General features: G+C 41.0%; 1 protein-coding gene across 3 annotated transcripts in view; it reads left to right on the plus strand.

Moving 5' to 3' along the window:
- Positions 1–7,097: 7,097 nt before the first annotated feature.
- TTLL7 (tubulin tyrosine ligase like 7) overlaps positions 7,098–17,178 on the plus strand; it is a 78,782-nt gene continuing 68,701 nt past the window's right edge. The window contains exon 1 of one of the 3 annotated variants that reach the window (XM_052801190.1): positions 7,098–7,168. The gene's annotated coding sequence lies outside the window, so the exon portion shown is untranslated. Of the gene's footprint in view, positions 7,169–8,842; positions 8,962–17,178 lie in introns of those variants that run through there. The other 2 variants (XM_052801188.1, XM_052801189.1) reach the window with 2 other exon arrangements.

The following is a 17,178-nucleotide window of genomic DNA, read 5'->3' on the forward strand; positions in this document are numbered from 1 at the left end:
TCACTATGTTGGTTTCTCTTAAACACCTACCTAGTAATGAAATGACTGTGAATATGGAAATATTTCATCCCTTCTTCAGGGTACCACATGGTACAGATATATCTATCATGCCTTTGGAAAGAAGGTTAAGTGTTATTTCTATTTTATAGGTAAAAAAAAAAAAATCTAAAAGGATTCTATAGTCCTGTCATTGTCATTAAAAAGTGTTTGTCACCATTGCAAAATTAATTTATGGTTGTATAAGACAAATGCTTTCCCCAGCAACCTGAAAACTGTTACCCATGCAGCTGGAAACTGCTTTGAGGTACAATGGTAGACCCAAATAAAGAGGTTCTCGTATCACCTAGGATTTTTTGAGAAACTTGTATGTAGAAACAGTGAGGAACTAACATATTTCAATGTTTTAATGGTGCATATTAATGAAATCCAAGCTTCAGATTAATAGTCTGCATACAGTTTTATTCTATTTAAGTAAAGATTGACTCTTCAACGGTCTTTTTCATATGAAAAATATTGTATTTCTGTGGTATGAAGTTTTCTGTACTTTAGCTAATGTCAAGACTTGTATCTAGAACTAAGATTTTGGAAACAGATTTGCTAATTAACTCCACTGTAGGAATGCTCTGCAGAACACAAATTCTGAAGATATTGTATTGTCCTGGTTTCAGCTGGGATAGAGTTAACTGTCTTCCTAGTAGCTGGTACAGTGCTATGTTTTGAGTTCAGAGCGAAGAATGTTGATAACACTGATGTTTTCAGTTGTTGCTCAGTAGTGTTTAGACTAATGTCAAGGATTTTTCAGCTTCTCATGCCCAGCCAGTGAGAAAGCTGGAGGGGCACAAGAAGTTGGCACAGGACACAGCCAGGGCACCTGACCCAAACTGGCCAACGGTGTATTCCATACCATGTGACGTCCCATCCAGTACAGAAACGGGGAAGTGGGGGGCAGGGATTCGCCGCTCGGGGGACTGGCTGGGTGTCGGTCGGCGGGTGGTGAGCAATTGCACTGCGTATCATTTGTACATTCCAATCCTTTCATTATTGCTGTTGTCATTTTATTAGTGTTATCATTATCATTATTAGTTTCTTCTTTTCTGTTCTATTAAACCGTTCTTATCTCAACCCACGGGTTTTGCTTCTTCTCCCGATTTTCTCCCCCATCCCACTGGGTGGGGGGGAGTGAGTGAGCGGCTGCGTGGTGTTTAGTTGCTGGCTGGGGTTAAACCACGACATGTATGAAAAAAATTTGTTTTAAACTATATTTATTAAGAAACATCACAAGGCTATAAATTAATAAATCTTAAATATGTCAAATTCTGTAAGAAAGACACTCTGACATCTAACCTATTGAGCACATGAATGGGATCTGGGAGGACCTGTGCACTTTGTTCTGCCAGGCACTCCAGAGGTCATGTTCCAAGCAGCGTACAAAGTGTGAAATAAATTAGACGAATGCTGAAAATAGATTTTTCTCAACCTTGCACATATTTCAGATCACTATCTCCTGTGTGGCTTTTGACAATGTACTTACTGATAGGCACAAAGTCATCATTGACATGACATTGAACCAATGGCACTGGAATAAATTTGAATCTGTATCCATTACCTTAATGGAGATGCATAATATTTACCTGATAGGAATGTTGTGAGAGTAATTCTTTTACAGTATTGTCAAGTGAATAACAGTTTTGCTTATGACAAAGGTATTTGAGCCTATCCAAACAAATTCTAATATTCTATGCAAAATTATTTATTTTCCTCCCAGCCCAAATTTAAATTAATGAAGCATCAAAAGACCCTAATAAAAATAAGTGTGGACTTTTCTCTGTCAATTGAATCAACATCTTCAAAAGATTTAGAGGTTCTTTAGGTCATAAAGCTTAAATACCAATTATCTTCCTTAAAAATGGTTATAGTAATATAACACACAATAGTTGTCACATTGTAATACATCAAACTAACAAACTGATCACTTCAGACTTATTTCAATAAACCTGTATGAAGCAATTTTCAGTTATACCTGGTAAGGTGTGGATTGAATGGATACTGAGAACCTTTGTACTGTGAAAGGAAACAGCATGACTTTGCTGGGGCAGAAATCTCTCTCATTCCTGCTTTTCTCAGTGATTCCAGACCATATTGCTTAAATAATGGTTTAATTCCCGTGTCCAACTGCAAAGGAGGAGCAGCTCTTGTACCTCTACTTGGGCCTGCAGGCCAGCAATAGCATAGGTTGCCTTTACTAACACTGTATGATCTTACCCTGATTTGTGAATATTTATGAAATCTGTTTTTATTTCCTGGATGACCACATTAACTTAGTTGACCAGCAGATATAAATTCCTACTTTCCTTTGACTTATGTCTTATTTGATCTTACAGCCTTCACAGTGGAAATAATCTTTTTTTATTGGTTTGACAGCTGCTCAACAAAAAGAAATGCCTCTCCAAACTGCTGAAATTCTGGGACTCCATTTTTCTTAAACAGGGGTGGACAGCAGATGGGAACTTGAAGATATTATTTGAAAAAGAACCTCCAAACTTTGAGTACTAAACAGATAAAGACACTCTGAAATGGTATTTTGTGTGGTTAAAAATAGAAGTGTCCATATCTTAAAGCTGTTCAAAACCATGCCTGAACCAAAGGGGCCCCATTAAGCTTGTGTGTAATTGACTGTAGTCTGTGGATACCTTTGGTGTTACGGTATCTGCTTACATCAGTACTGAATTTCACCCAGAGTGTGTTTGGAGTGATGAGTACTATAAAAAGTTATTGTATATGAAATGCTATGTTATGTCAATATCATACTGCTACAGCTTGTAAATTCACATTGATCTGTATAATAAAAGATGTTTACAGCAGTAATGAACTCAATCAAACACATGTTTGCTGATATATAAAAAAAATAACAAGCCATCTTGCTGGGCATTTGATTTCCAGGAGATAATCCCAGACAGTACTCTGAAGATTAGAGAGATAGGAGATAAGAAGCTGTGACAGGCTGGCAGTATCCGCCTGAAACACCATCCCCTATTAGCAGGTGTTGGTGCTGCTGGGAAGCTGTTGCATGGATTTTGCTAACACACTGAGCAGATGGCTTATTATAAGAGAAATGGGTGTTGCTTTTTGAAGCAAAAAATATGTATGGGCTGAGAAGTCTTGTAGCGAGAATCCAGAGGGAATATAAAGTATAGGGAGGGAACTCGAGCTGAACCTTTTTTCTTCATTGGTAATGTTTTCTAGTCGGGCGCTAGGAAATAGGTGGTTTTTGACAGCACAGACTATGTTTGGACATAGTTTTATAGCAACTGGGAAAGTGCACCTGTTCAGAAAAGGATAATTAACTACTTAATATATTTCAAGATGAATGTCATGCAAACAGAAGAAAACACACTTGGAATAGCTAAGTTTCCTGTTATACAGCTACACGCTGGTTCTATTTCAAAGCTTTTGAACTTCATGACTGTTACTTTTAATGTTTTGAAACTGTCTTTTTGGCATTCCCCAGCACTAACAGTTGCATGAAGATACAACTTGTTTCAACAGCAGAGACAAAATGCAACTGCAAGTTTTCTGGACCATATCAGACTGTGCATCCTACCACAGATGCTTTTGATGTTTGAGTGGACAGGAGAAATACGTTTGCATTTCAAAGCCTATTTTGTGACTTTGTTCAAAGACCAATATTCTGTAGAGAATTTAATTATCCCCTTTGTAATTTGAAGAAATTATATTTACTGACTTTGAGATGATTACATATAGGCAGCATTACAGTGCTTATAATTACTCAGGGAGTATGTTACTAAATCACAGGAAAGGTGAAATAGGAGCAGTGCTTAAATAAATAACCAACCTTTCTCTGAAAGATAGGACTGATCTGATTGCCCCCATCATTCTTCTACTATAACAATGAAAAGTCATAAAGGTACCCAGGATCCCTGGATGGAAAAACAGGAAAAAAACTAAGAAAATTCATAGAAATATGTAGATTTCCAAGAAAGCACATTCTTCCTAATCTCTGGTTTTCTGTTTTGCCTGTGCTTGTTTATTTGTGAAATTTGTAAGGTTATCTTCATGCCGTAAAAGGTATTTTTATTGCTAGTTCTATTTACAATAATAATCTAGACACATCTGTTGTCTCAAGTGCATCAATGTTCAATATTTAAACTAGCTCAATATTAAAAATAAAACTTTATTTAATGTTCCTAATCAAGCATCTGTGTCTTTAATACCCTGTTTTGGTTTCTTACTAAGTTTTGTTAGCTCTAATGTTTCAACATGGAGATAGTGAGTACCACCTACTTTCAGAGCGATTCAGAATGCAGATCACATTAAAAAAAAGTAAATCTAATCTGCTTCTGGGAAACAACAACTCAACTAAAAGCACATTCTGGAAGAGATTAATGCCTCCCGCCTCCCAGGAATCGAGATGAGAAAAAGCATTTATGCTGTCAGGCTCTGGTCTTTGCTGGGAGGCTGTCATAGGTTGTGATTTCCTAGCTGAAACCAGCACCTGTTTGTACCAGCCCTCCTCTGGAAAGGGGAAGCATTAGCTGCACCTTGGAAGTGAGGCTGTTAGAAAAAGCCTCCCAGGAGCAGAGCAGGGCACAGCTGTATTGCCAAGCTCCAGGTTTGCCTGTGAAGTATAAAGCAACAGCTGGGTACATCTCATCATAAACTCTCATTTGTGATTTGCTGCTCTTCCCACAATATCACATAATTTGCTCAGCAGGGAGGTGCACCTCAGACTTTGGGGTGTAGAGACCTGGTTTAGGTTATGGAATGTGGATATACAGCTAAAAGCAGGCAGGATCTGCTGTAGGCCTGAAGCAAGCTTTGACCTGGAGATAACATGCAATGCATGTAAACCTTGTAAATGGTTTCATCTGCAGTCAGTGGCAGCATTCCAAACGACTAACAGAAAATCAAACCTTCCTCTACGAGCATCCTGTAACACAGCTTTCTCACAACTGTAGGAAAAACAGAGTGCTTACATGGGGCAAGCTTAGATCACATTGCCTCTGCTTTAGCATGGGATTTCTTTCATTAAAATTTAGATCTGTTCCCACAAACACTTACCTACACAAACAAGCATGTGAATTTCCATGAGATTACATGCTTGTGGGCAGAAATTACACCTCTGCTTCTTTGACAAGCCTAACAAAGGCTTGAGTGGTAAATAAATGATAATTTCTACGTATCAGTAAAACCCACAATGTTTTATAACAAAACCCAATGAAAAATATGATGACTGTAAAAAGTAATAAATTCTTCAACTTTACAAGCTACAAATCCATACCACACATGAGAAAAGTCTGATATCTCTCTAGGATTCCCTAAAGGATTTTTCTTGTGGCTTTCTGTCCTTAATAATTATCCCAGTATTTGCAAGAAGCCCACAACCTGTTCCTATTAAAATATCAGCTTGCCTTGCAAGATGTTAAAAGTAGAACAAAAAATGTAATGCTGATCAAGCTGCAATTAAATTTTCAATATCTACTTGCTTCACATCATTTAACATTGTCAACTTCCTCTGTTCCGGTTCTTTCTGACCAAGAAAAAGAAAACTTCAAGCCTACTGAATATATTTATTTCTACCTACCTTAGAAAGGCAGCTGTAGAGATATACCTGGAAGGCCTATTTTAGCCAAGAGCTTGTGAAGAAAATGTTAGAGTGAAATTGATTTTAAAGGTATGTAGTAGTGAGGAATGTCTAAGAATGTAATAGTATGAATAAAGTAAGTTAATTAACTGATAAAACAGAAGAAACCCCAAATATTAGCAACAAGAGTAAGTCAACAGAAGGTTACCACTAGTTCCACGGCAAACATAAATCAGCCTAAATCCAATGCCGCGGTGATTTCCACTGCATGTGAATCCAGCTCCTAACCTTGATTAACAGACAAAGAGGACATGACACAATCTATTGAGATAATGGATTAAATTTCAGTTGGGCTTTTAGAAGAAAGAAGAGTAACTTCTTTCCAAAAAAGATGGTTTTGGTTTTTTGAAAGTTTTTCACTCTTTTGATAACATAATTGAATTCTTCATTTGACAAATGTTTTCCCATTTTTTTAATCTTTAACGCACTTATCTGATTAGGTCATGTGCCTCACGCTAGGATGCAAAGTATTTCAGGAAAAGACTGAAACGGCTCTTTCAGAGTGGCACACGGCAGTTAATGCACACAGGAGGAAAAACATTGGCTACGAGACCAAACGGGAGGGGGGGAAAAACGCTTTGAAAAGGCGTATGCATCAGCACAGCCGCAGGGCTTTCAGCCGGTGACGACAGACCCACTAAAGCGGCACTCTGGCCGCGCACCGCCGCCGGCCGACCCGCCGGCTCCGGGGGCCGCGCTCTGGCAGTGCCGCAGGGCCTCCCACCTGCCCCGCTGCTGCTGCCCGCGCAGGCGGGAGGTCCCCGCCGCCGCCGCCGAGTCCTGCGGGCGCCCGGGAAGGCCCCCCCGCACCTCACGGCGACGGCCGCCCGGTGCTCCCGCGGCGCTCCTAGGCCGGGGCCGGCGGGGAGCGCCCGACCGGCGCTGCCTGAGGCGCTGCCCGTCAGCCGGAGCCAGGCCCCGGGTCCCCTCGCCCCGCGGCGGCCGGGAGGCGCGGCTCTGAGGGGCCGAAGGGAGGCGGCCACACCCTGCCCCGAGGGGAGCGCGCGCCTCGCGGCGGCCGCTCGCCGGCCCCGGCCCGGGCTGGTGAGGCGCTGCCCGCGCCGTTACCAAGTCCTCTGCTCGCGTCCTCGGGCAGGGAGACAGAGCGGGCCGCTCCCACCGCGACTGGAGGGGGGGGGGGGGAGACCGGCGGCTGGGGAGGGCCGGCCCCCGCTGCCGGCGCCGCCTGCCCCGCTGGGCGGGCACCGCCCGCCGCTCCTCAGGCGCTCTCCTCGCACCTACCTGTGTGGGAGGAGGGCACGTCCTCCCCGCCCCGCCTGGCCGGCCACCGGCGGTGCCCCCTCGCGGGGAATGGTTTCTCCCAGCTCCCCGCCGTAAGCTCCCGCTCCTCCTCCCGCTAGTGCCCGACTCGGCAGGCGCCGGCTCGGATGCTGCCGTCCGGGAGAGCCCCGCCGCGCCGCCCGTGAGGCGCAGCACGCTCCGCCCGGCCTGGCCCCGCCGCGCCGCCCGGAGCTCTCGGGGCCCTCCCGACTCCCGCCCCGCCAGGTAACGGTGAGTGGAGCGGAGCGGCGGGGCGCTCGTCCTCTCCGCCCGCGCTTCGCCTCCGCCGCCGCCGCCTCCCCGCGCTCTGTGGGGGCCAGGCTGCCGTCCGCGGGGGCCGCCTCGGGGAGAGGCGGCGGAGCGGCTGCCCGTCGTGATTCAGCATCGCCGCCCGCGAAGGCGGGGCGGCGGGGAAGGGCGGCCCTGCCCAGCCTGGGGACTGCGGGCGGCGGGGAGCCGGCCGGGGCGCTGGGCAGCCGCGGGGTGCGGGTCTCGCCTGGAGCCGTGCCGGAGCGGGGTCAGTCGCCGGCTGCGGGGCGATGCTCCGGGGCGGGAGCGCGGAGAAGGGCCGCCAGCCCCCGCTGCCTCTCGGGCGCCCGGCCCGAGGGCGTGCGGGCTGCGGAGAAGTGCCGTCCGCAGAGCCAGCCCCCGGTCCCGCAGCGGGGTCCCCCGCCTGGGCGGGGCGGCGGCGGGCCCCGGGTCCCGGGCAGCGCGGGGCTGCGGCGCCGGCGCGGGCGGGAGCGCGCGGTGCCGGCGGGCAGCGGCCCCTCGGGAAGTTTCCTGAATGCAGCGGGCAGCCCTCGCGTCGGGAGGGGAGGATAGCTGCCTGCCTGTCGCAGTGTGAGGAGGAAGGAGGCGTTTCAGGATTAAAGGTATTCATTTTCTCGCCCCCCACCCCGCCCGCCCTCCCCCCGCCGTCAGATTTTGCATGCGAAGTCCGTCGTCTGTGCAGGTCGTATCGCACGTACGGCCAGGTCTCTCCGGAGCCAGTTAAGGTTGAAATGGGATCGTCTCTTGGCAGTGGTACCCAGTGGAGGCTAAAATGTAGAACAAGTTAAATCTCTGGAGATGCAAGTCAGATCTCTTCCTGTGCTTAGTTGGAAGCCCATAATCTGTGGGATCTTTTTGAATTTCTGCTATTGGAACCACACATAATTTTAAGCAAAAGGGAAGAGCAATTGATGCTGGAATTTGAACATACCACTGAACTCTGTGAAACTGACTTAAGGACTCGGTATTGATCACTCTTGTGCCTGCCTTATGTGTTTGCAGTTTGAGTACCAAAATTAGATCTTGTTCCTTCTCAGAAAAACTCTAAACCAACAAAGCAACACCCCCCCCCCCCCCCCCCGGTTCAGTATACTTTTCTGCATAAATCCTTCATTAATTTTATGTTCCAGGCTGTTAGTACCTATCTAAACAATACTTGGAGAAATCCTGCTGCTTATTTCCACAATTGAAAGACTAGAAGCACTTTTCTGTGTGGGAATTTGTTGTTCCCCAAATTCTACAGAGTATCTCAAAATATACAGTGGCATGGCATCAGTAGAAGCTTTTGCCTCTGTTTTAAGTACTAGAATGTAGTTTTTAGTAGAAATAGGATACGTGTCAATGCTACTTCGAACAAAAAATGACAGAAGCGGTTATTACACCAGGGGTTTTCCTACATGGTGAGTAAATATAATGTCTACACTGACATATGGAAGTATTTTATTTTTGAAGCCGGATTCTCTGAAGACAAATGTTACAAAGCTTCAGAAAATTACATGAGCTATTTCAGACAGAATATGGAATTTCTTTCATAAGGAAAGAATGTGTTTTTACCTGTAGGTATTGGCAATATTATGCAAGAAATTCTAGAACCATAGTTGCCAATTTTTTTTTTTTTTTTTAGAAAAACATTCCCTTTCTATGTTTCTGATGGTCTGGATATATTCCACATACTTCCAAAGGGATCTGCCCACCAATTTGGGAGTGTTAGAAGAGGGCAGGAGATCAAGCCTGTCAGCAGTTATTAGGTAATTATTTCAGTAATCTAGCAATCATTTTAGTAATCTGAGGCTCAGGTTTGCAATCAAATAAGGGTTTGTTCCCACGCTCTTCCAAAGCCGACAGTGTTAAATTGGCAGCGTAGATTAAGTTGTGGACAAGTGTGAAGAACTGGGAGATGAATTGGTCAACAAGCAGTAGACACTAAACCATCTTGCAATCTTTTGTATAGTTAGGATATTTTTCCTAAGATCTTTATAATACTGTATGTTGATAATGAAAGCCATAAATACATTTCTGAAGGTGAAACGTGGCAGACTAATGCTGACTGCCGAATGTGCTTGCTCTGAATTGTCAGCATCAAGAAAGATGGAAATATGATTTCTTGATTTGAATCTCTATCTGTGGATATTTATTATAAGTTTTAAAAATCGCTGTAGGATACATATGGTAAATGAGTCACTTCTTGAACTTCCACATTTTCTAATGTTCTGGGCTTTTTTTCTTCACTATGTTTTAATGTTGTATTAAGCAGTGTTTTTGCATTTAATAGATACCTGCAGATGTCACATACGTATCCAGAACACATTATTAATTTAAGGATGGAAATCCTTAGAAAAACAAGGAAATTGAAATGAAATCTTAATGTCTGAAATAGAGAAATTGATAACATTTCCTAAGCTACCTTGCATCTACTTTTTAAAGCTTCTGTCTTGTCTTTAAAAATGTGCATGACAACATGTTGCAAGATAATTTTTTGATATGTGAGTCACTAATGTTTTTCGGTTTTGTGCTATAATTTTATCAGTGTAAAGACAGCCTATTGAAACCAACAATGCTTTTTTCTCATATCTGTAAGTTTCTGCAAACCTTCAGAAAATATTGAGTGTTACTACTGCCTTGAAGTGTTGTGACTTACGGGCCAATTCTAAATCATAAAGACACTGAATTGTATAGATAGGCTTTGTGTCAGTCCCTGAAGAAAGGGATGAATGCTTGTCAGTCTTTTACTGTTTGATGAGATGTTTCTGTCATCCAGAGTTGACACAGTGGCTCTATATTGATCTGAGGGGGGAGGGAATAGTCATATTTTTGTAAAAGAGGGCTAAAGCCTATAGGAAGATAAGGGGAGTTCATTTTATTTGGAAAGATGCATACAAACTGTCGAAGTTAAGAAAATTCATTGCAAGTACCATAGCATAGGTATTGGAGGATATTAGCTGGATTTTGTTTTTCTTTTGTGAACTTTAGAATATTTAGCCTCAGATTCGCTTTCATGTTCTACACACCTAGGAAGTTAATTTGGGCAGTTTGACTTCCAGCAGTAGGATTCAAGTGGCCCTTATTAAGCACGAGGAAGCTCTTTAGAGCTCCATTAATGCTTACCTAAAACCCTGCCAGAATGGTACTTTGCAGCTACTCCTTCTGCAGACATTACAAGCTTCCTTTAAAGTTTACTGGAACCAATGAACCTTTTTAACATTAATATTTAAAATACTAATGTATTTTAAATTTAGAATGGAATTTATTGATGTCTACTACACTGATGGGTAAGAGAATCATCTGTAACTGAGAATGGGTATGGGAGAAAAAACATTGTGACATACTGAAGCCGTCAACCTTTGAATCTGTTGGGTATTGGAGCAAATCTTTCTGTTCCACAGTAGCACCACTCTTGGAGCCAGAAGCTCTTTCAGACCAGGAGGTTCCATAGTGCCTCAGTCTACCAGATACTTTTCTTTGTGGTGATGGATGCAGGAACCTACAGGTTCTGTAGGGGTTGAAGTCTTAGCTTGTTCCCAGTGTTCTTCCTTGCCTTCTCTCTTAAATGTTTGTACAGCTGTACAAAATAGTTTTAAAATACTACATTAATTTATACTCATTTATCAACATTTTTGCTCTTGCCTTGAATTCCGTACATGAGGAAGCAAGCTCTAACATAGTAGAACAAATTTTTGGTTTTGTGTTTTAAAGGACTAAATAAAGCAGGCATAATGGTTCTTGCCTTCAATATCAGTTTTAACCAGAATACAGGATCTCCAAAATGAAGAGCAATATATACAGTTGTAATATCTTTTCCAAATGTTAAAAATATATGTTCAAATAGTTTAAAATGTTAAAAATATAGGTATTCATTAAAAAAAAAAATCTTTGCTTCAAAGGCAATATTTAAGAATATAATCACGTGGTTTTCTTGATCTCTGTGGACACAGAAACAGTACTGCTTTATGGAGAGCCCAAATTAACAACAATAATGAAAGAAATGCAAAAGAAAACAACATTCTGGTTTAGGACTCACTTTTCACTTTCCTTTCTGTGGAGCGAGTGGCATGCCAATTCCCACTTATGCTTGTACTTGGTTTTGGAAGGATTCCAGTTTGAAGTCTAATACGCACCACTGATCAAATGCACCTTAGATGTCTACAGGACTGTTAATTGATAGAAAAACTGAGTGCCTAAAAGGATAGAAGTGCTTTGCACTGCATTTCAGATGCCCCTTCTGGCCAGCAGTTGTAACAGAGTACTAAGAGTCACTCTTAAGAAGAAAGAAAGACTAAATCCTCTTTTCATATACAATAAATGCTGCAGAAAGAATTGAGTGGGGCATGGGCTTCACAGTTAGACACAGTAATGTGTTGACATGTTTATTTTCATCCTTGCTTAGTAGCAAAATGCTAAATATATTCTTCTTTGGTTACATTAAAGTATGTTTCCTTCCAACTTTGTCCTTGGGTTGACATGTGTTTGTTTTATTTTTAGCCCTTGAAAACCAGCACAGTAATATCTCTATAGGGTGCAGTGGAAGCATTGGAGTATAGCATGAGAAAATGAAATAGGATGTTTAATACTGAATTCATGCAGGTGAAGAGGCAAAGATCTAGATACTGTTTATGAACACAAAAAAGAGTGGACTGACAGGGCAGAAGATTGTGAGATTTGATGGGGAAATTGCTCTTATTTGCTTGCTCAGAATGGACTTTTCTTGAAAAATATAGAATAGTGCTATGTGATGGAAGTCTGCATTTTCTTGGCTTTTTTTGGGTGGTTGTCATGTGTTCAGTGTTCATTGAACATGAAATTTCTGTGAATTTGTTATATTGTTTTATCCTTCCAAGCTTATCTTGGTGGCGTGGGGGGTGGGAGAAATGTGCTAAAACACTTTGTATGAATTATTGATGGAAGAGGTCTGGAAGATGTGCAATTTATTCACCCAGGAAAACCCACCCTTTTTTATTACATTTTAGTTAATGTGGCTTTTTAGAGGGATATAATATTAACCCAACTTTTTATCTTTATGTCAACCTGAAGTCTTTGAAAGACTATAAATTAATAGTGAGCATTAACAATTAGGCATTAATTTGAATAAAAGATTTTTTGCTTAAAAATGAAGAAGAGTGATGTGAGAACATGACTTTGGTACATTTTGTACCATTTTAAAAATGGAAGCATTTGCTGAAAAGAATGTTTCTGAGGATGGAGAGGATATATTCAGTCAGTAAAATAAAGTGTTACTGCATGATGAGACAGAGTCAGTGCTGTTTTGGACTGTTGCAAGGTCTTTAGTAGAGTTGGGAATCTTGTAGCATATTGACCCAGAGCAGCATCCACAAGTGAAGAAGTAGAAGAAAAGTAAGGGAACAATACATAGTTAGATTTGAAATTCTGGACACCAGTTGAGAAATGATGCAGTTAATGACCCCAAGCAGTCACTTAAAAAAGGCTGTACATTACTTTCCTCTGTTGCCTCTAGATATGAAGAGACAATGAAAGGGCATTGTGGCCTTTCTGCCAAAAGCAACACTGAGGAATACAAACACATATAGGAAGCAAGTCTTTGATATTTTCTGAGAAAATGAAATAAAATTTATGAGAAATGAAAATAAAAAAGAAGATACATTCTTGTGAGTGGGTGTTTGGGAATGTCTAATGCAGATAGATAGTCAGGACACCATTTAGTTTCATTGATAAAGAAGAAATACCTCTCTGTCAGTTGTGGGACATGCATGCATAATGCTGTTCCAGCTGTTTGAGGATAATAGATTAACGGTCCAGTTGAGGCTGACTCTCTGCAACAGCTGGAGGTTAAGAAAATTGGAACCAAGACAGTATGAGGAGCCATGCAGAAAAGTCATCTGTGGGAAGAGACTTCAGGAGACATGTCCAGATTTCACTCCCAATTCTGTGATTCCACAGGAAATTGTGTCTCGGTTACACTGAGTTTCCTCCTGTAATTTCCCACTGTTTCAAAGTCCTTGAATTAATCTCTTCCTCAGTTTTGGAAGATGTACCTGTCCAAACATGGCCCAAGTAGAGGCCTTAATCCTTGGTGGGTTGGGTTTTTTTTTTTGTTTGTTTGGTCATTTTTTGTTTAAGTAGAGTGAGATTTTCATGCTGAGCAACTTGGATGGGATTTATCTCACCAATGTTTATATGACTACAATCCAGATACCTGCAGCTGTTTACACTGACTATATGTAGGCTGTCTGTGAAGGCAGCCCAGAGAAACCAGCTGAAAATCTACATTGTAGGGGTCTACATTTAGAGAGATGAATCCACTGTTGTATCTTTATGTTTGAGGATTGAATGCGCTTCCAATGTCATCTGTGGGATTTCATTGTAGTGTTTTTCCCTACTGATCTGTGTTAAAGGGAGAACCATACTTCTTATGAACTGGAAAAGATGGCAACAAACTGTGGTAGAGCTATCGAATTTTCAGAGCCTTACTTCTTAGTACTTATGGTGCAAATGTGCACATTTGTTTGATTTTCTGTTTCACTTGAATGGGCAAGCAAGAGGGACATTCTCTGTGTTCAGAGAGAACATCTACTCTTATGATTTGTAAACTAAGGAGGGGGGAGGAAGTAACAGGAAATGTCTTTTACGTATATTGTAGCCTTTGCACATTCAGCTCCCAGCTTCATTCTACCTGTATATGATTCCTGAAGGATGGCACTACAGCTAGCAGGACTACAAACACTTTGTGTGAAAATATCCTTCTCCTTCTCACTAGAATCTGGCTCTCCACAATATTTTGTCTTTGTAGGACAGGTGTGACAGTAGTGGTACAGTTGGTCTTGTCTGGCACGTGCAATGGACCTGACTGCTGTAAAACTGACACAAGAGAATAGAGTGCAGTCGATTTCTCCAGAGTTTTCTTCAGGTTGGTGGTTTTTTTTTTTTTTTTTTCCTGTGAGGAGAAATAACCCATTTGAACAAAAGAATTTTCCAAACCTTTTATTGTCATATGACTTTCGTGGTCCACAATCCTCCCTTATTAAAATGTACTGAGCTGTCAGATCAGACCAATCTTTTCTTAATGAAAAAAGAAAAATAATACAACAAAGAAAAGTCATCTTGTAAAATGATGTCAGAAAACAATTTCTCGGTGATCTAAATTGATGTTGTAAAAGAAAACAACCAAATTTAAGAAATGTGAATGGTTTCAGAATACTACAGAGTTATCCCAGGAAAGGAAATAACATTTCTCTTTCCATTACTTCACTTATGATTTCATTTGGTTTAAAAATTGCTCTATAAGGTTGTAATCCTGGCCTCACTGAAACCAAATAGGTTTGAGTTCAAAACCCGAATCTCATTGGTCCAAGGCTGGAAGAGAATCATAACCATTTTTCATATAGCAAATTATAAACTATTCATCTTTAGTTTACTTCTCTGCTATTATTTTATGTTATTGTGGTCTTGACCTCTTAATTCTACGTTTGGAGAAATCATTGTTCTGGTTACAGTACCTCATGTCTCTGGTATAACTCCTTCCCAGCCACTGAGTCATTTTCTGTTTTTAGATTTTATTTCTCTTTAGCTTATTGTTATGACTAAATCCTACTGACTTTCTTCCCACGGCTCTTGTCACATTCTAAGTAAAGTGGGAAATAATGCATTCTTTTCTTGTAACATGTATCATGCCTTTCTCTTTTCACCCAAAACACAGGGCGAAAATACCTAGAAAGGGTTAAGAAAGAGATCTAAAAAGTGCTAGGGATAGGCTAAATGGGAAGGAGCTGCTGCTGCAGCATGTCTTTCCCTGGTGTACTAGCACTGCCTGAAACTGTATCAGCTGTCAATTATTGATAGAAAAATCTGTTTCCAGAGGGCTGACTCTTCAGATAGTTTCAGCAATGCAACACTAACGGTAAGTGATTTCATTTTGCTACTTCTACTGCAGAATTATTTTAAATCTGTTTCCATATCAGTGGGAGGCCCTGGTATGACTGTTTATTCTACAGTGTGTAATCTCGTCAGTTAAATACATGATAAATAAACATTCTGCACTCTTATCAGTAATTTGTATGCAGAAGAATTTGGTATATCATCCTGCCACATGCTGCTGCTAAAGTGTTCCCCTCCCCAACTATTGCTCTCTATTGCAGACTATTTTAATTGAAATACATTACCTTCAGTTTGAATGCTTATGCATTCTGTCCACCACATATTTTGGAATAAGTTCTTTTTCCAGGGTTCTTGCTCCTTTTCTCTGTATTTATACTCTTTCTCATCCATCCTTGAGCTTGCAGTTTGTCTTTCCTTATAACAGAGAACTGGATTCAGGAGCACCTTCTGAATACAGTAGATCTTGATCCATTAGCTAGACAAAATATGCTTCTGGAGAACAGCATGAAGCTTTTTCTGTGGTGATATATCTATATATCACCTGCACAATTATCCCTGTTTCTGAACCTGTGAATCCCACATGAGCTATGAAATGTGAAGCACTGCCTCTAGACAGCCAAGTAGGTCTGAAAGTGATACTTGAAGCTTGTAATCTTTCTCAAGAAAGAGAGAAATTCAGAGGCAACTCAGTTATTTTTAGCTGTAATCTCTACTGTGATGAAGGTTTGGTTTAAATGGACTGTAGTTTTGACCTGGGAAACATGGGTTGGTCTTGTTACCAAATGAGTCTGTGTCTTAATTATGTTCCTGAACTGTGCCACCAGCAGGGCTGTTCTGGAACTGAAACACTGATAACAACTCTGCAAAAGTCAATAGAAATGTCTATATTTAATTCACTGGGCTACAGAGAAGATCCTGTTACATATGGCTTGATCTCATTTACACTATTTACACAAATTTTGTACTTTGCATACATTTTTTCCAAGTGATGGAACTGGGAAATTTCCTGGAGAAAAGCTCTTTCTTCATCTGGGCAATCAAAGGAGCATAAAAAATTCGGAAGAAGTTTCATATTTGTGAGATAATATTCAGAGTGCTGTATCAGTAACCAACTATGAATCCCAATTTATTCTCCATTTCTTTCTGTTTGGGTTATCAATGGTCTCCTTCATTCTCATTTGTACTAACACTTTGCATTAAGCATTTACTGAAAGATTAATTCTTCTGGTTAATAGGTGTTTTGTAACTTTTCCATACATCTGTATTTATAAATGCATTTGGCTCAGTTTGGTGCATTTCTTTTTTCCTTTTCTGTGGTTATCAGGTAAATATAATACTCTGTGGCTACAAAAAATTCTTCTACAGTATGAAGGGTGTGATATGTCTGAGAGAGTCAGAAGCACAAAACAATAAACATTGTAATTTTCAGCCTAAGATAATATGATGATTAAAAAAAACAGTATGTGGATCAGTTCTCAATCATGTTTTATTTTGGGTGGTAGTGGTGTGTGTTGCTATAACATCATAAGAAATTAATGTATTTGTTTCTTTTGAATATTTGAAAACCAGTTAACTTTGCAGCCAGCATGTATTTGACTGTGTAAATTTATGCCTTTTTGCTTCATTAAGAATGCACCTTTAAAAAATACAAGATTAGAGCAATGAAAAATCAAATTGAGCCCTGCTAAATGAATTGAATATCCCATTGCTCTAGCCTCTGGCTGAGGACTTTTATTTCAGTACATTTCTCAAGTGTAGCTCTTAACCAACAATGCCTTTTTTTTAAAAAAAAAACAACAACAACAAAAAAACCCCAACCAAAACCCAAACACGTACTCTAGAGCCAATTGCTTTTAAGTGTTGCTTTTTGGGAGTTGACCAAGATGGATGAGGACAGGACTAACTGTGATATTGTTCCAAACTTGGAACTGTGGTGCTGCTGTGATTAAAGTCATGAAGGCAAATAGGCATGCTTAGGGCAGTTTTTTCCTCAGATTTTGGAGTTATTTTAAACTACATTAAAAGCTACGATGCCATCGTCAGTATGGTTTCTGTAGCTCAGAGGCAGTGTATGATTACTCAATACATAAACTGTTCAATACTACAGGGTTGCATCC

This window comes from Harpia harpyja, chromosome 11, assembly GCF_026419915.1.
Source record: "Harpia harpyja isolate bHarHar1 chromosome 11, bHarHar1 primary haplotype, whole genome shotgun sequence".
Taxonomy (NCBI): domain Eukaryota; kingdom Metazoa; phylum Chordata; class Aves; order Accipitriformes; family Accipitridae; genus Harpia; species Harpia harpyja.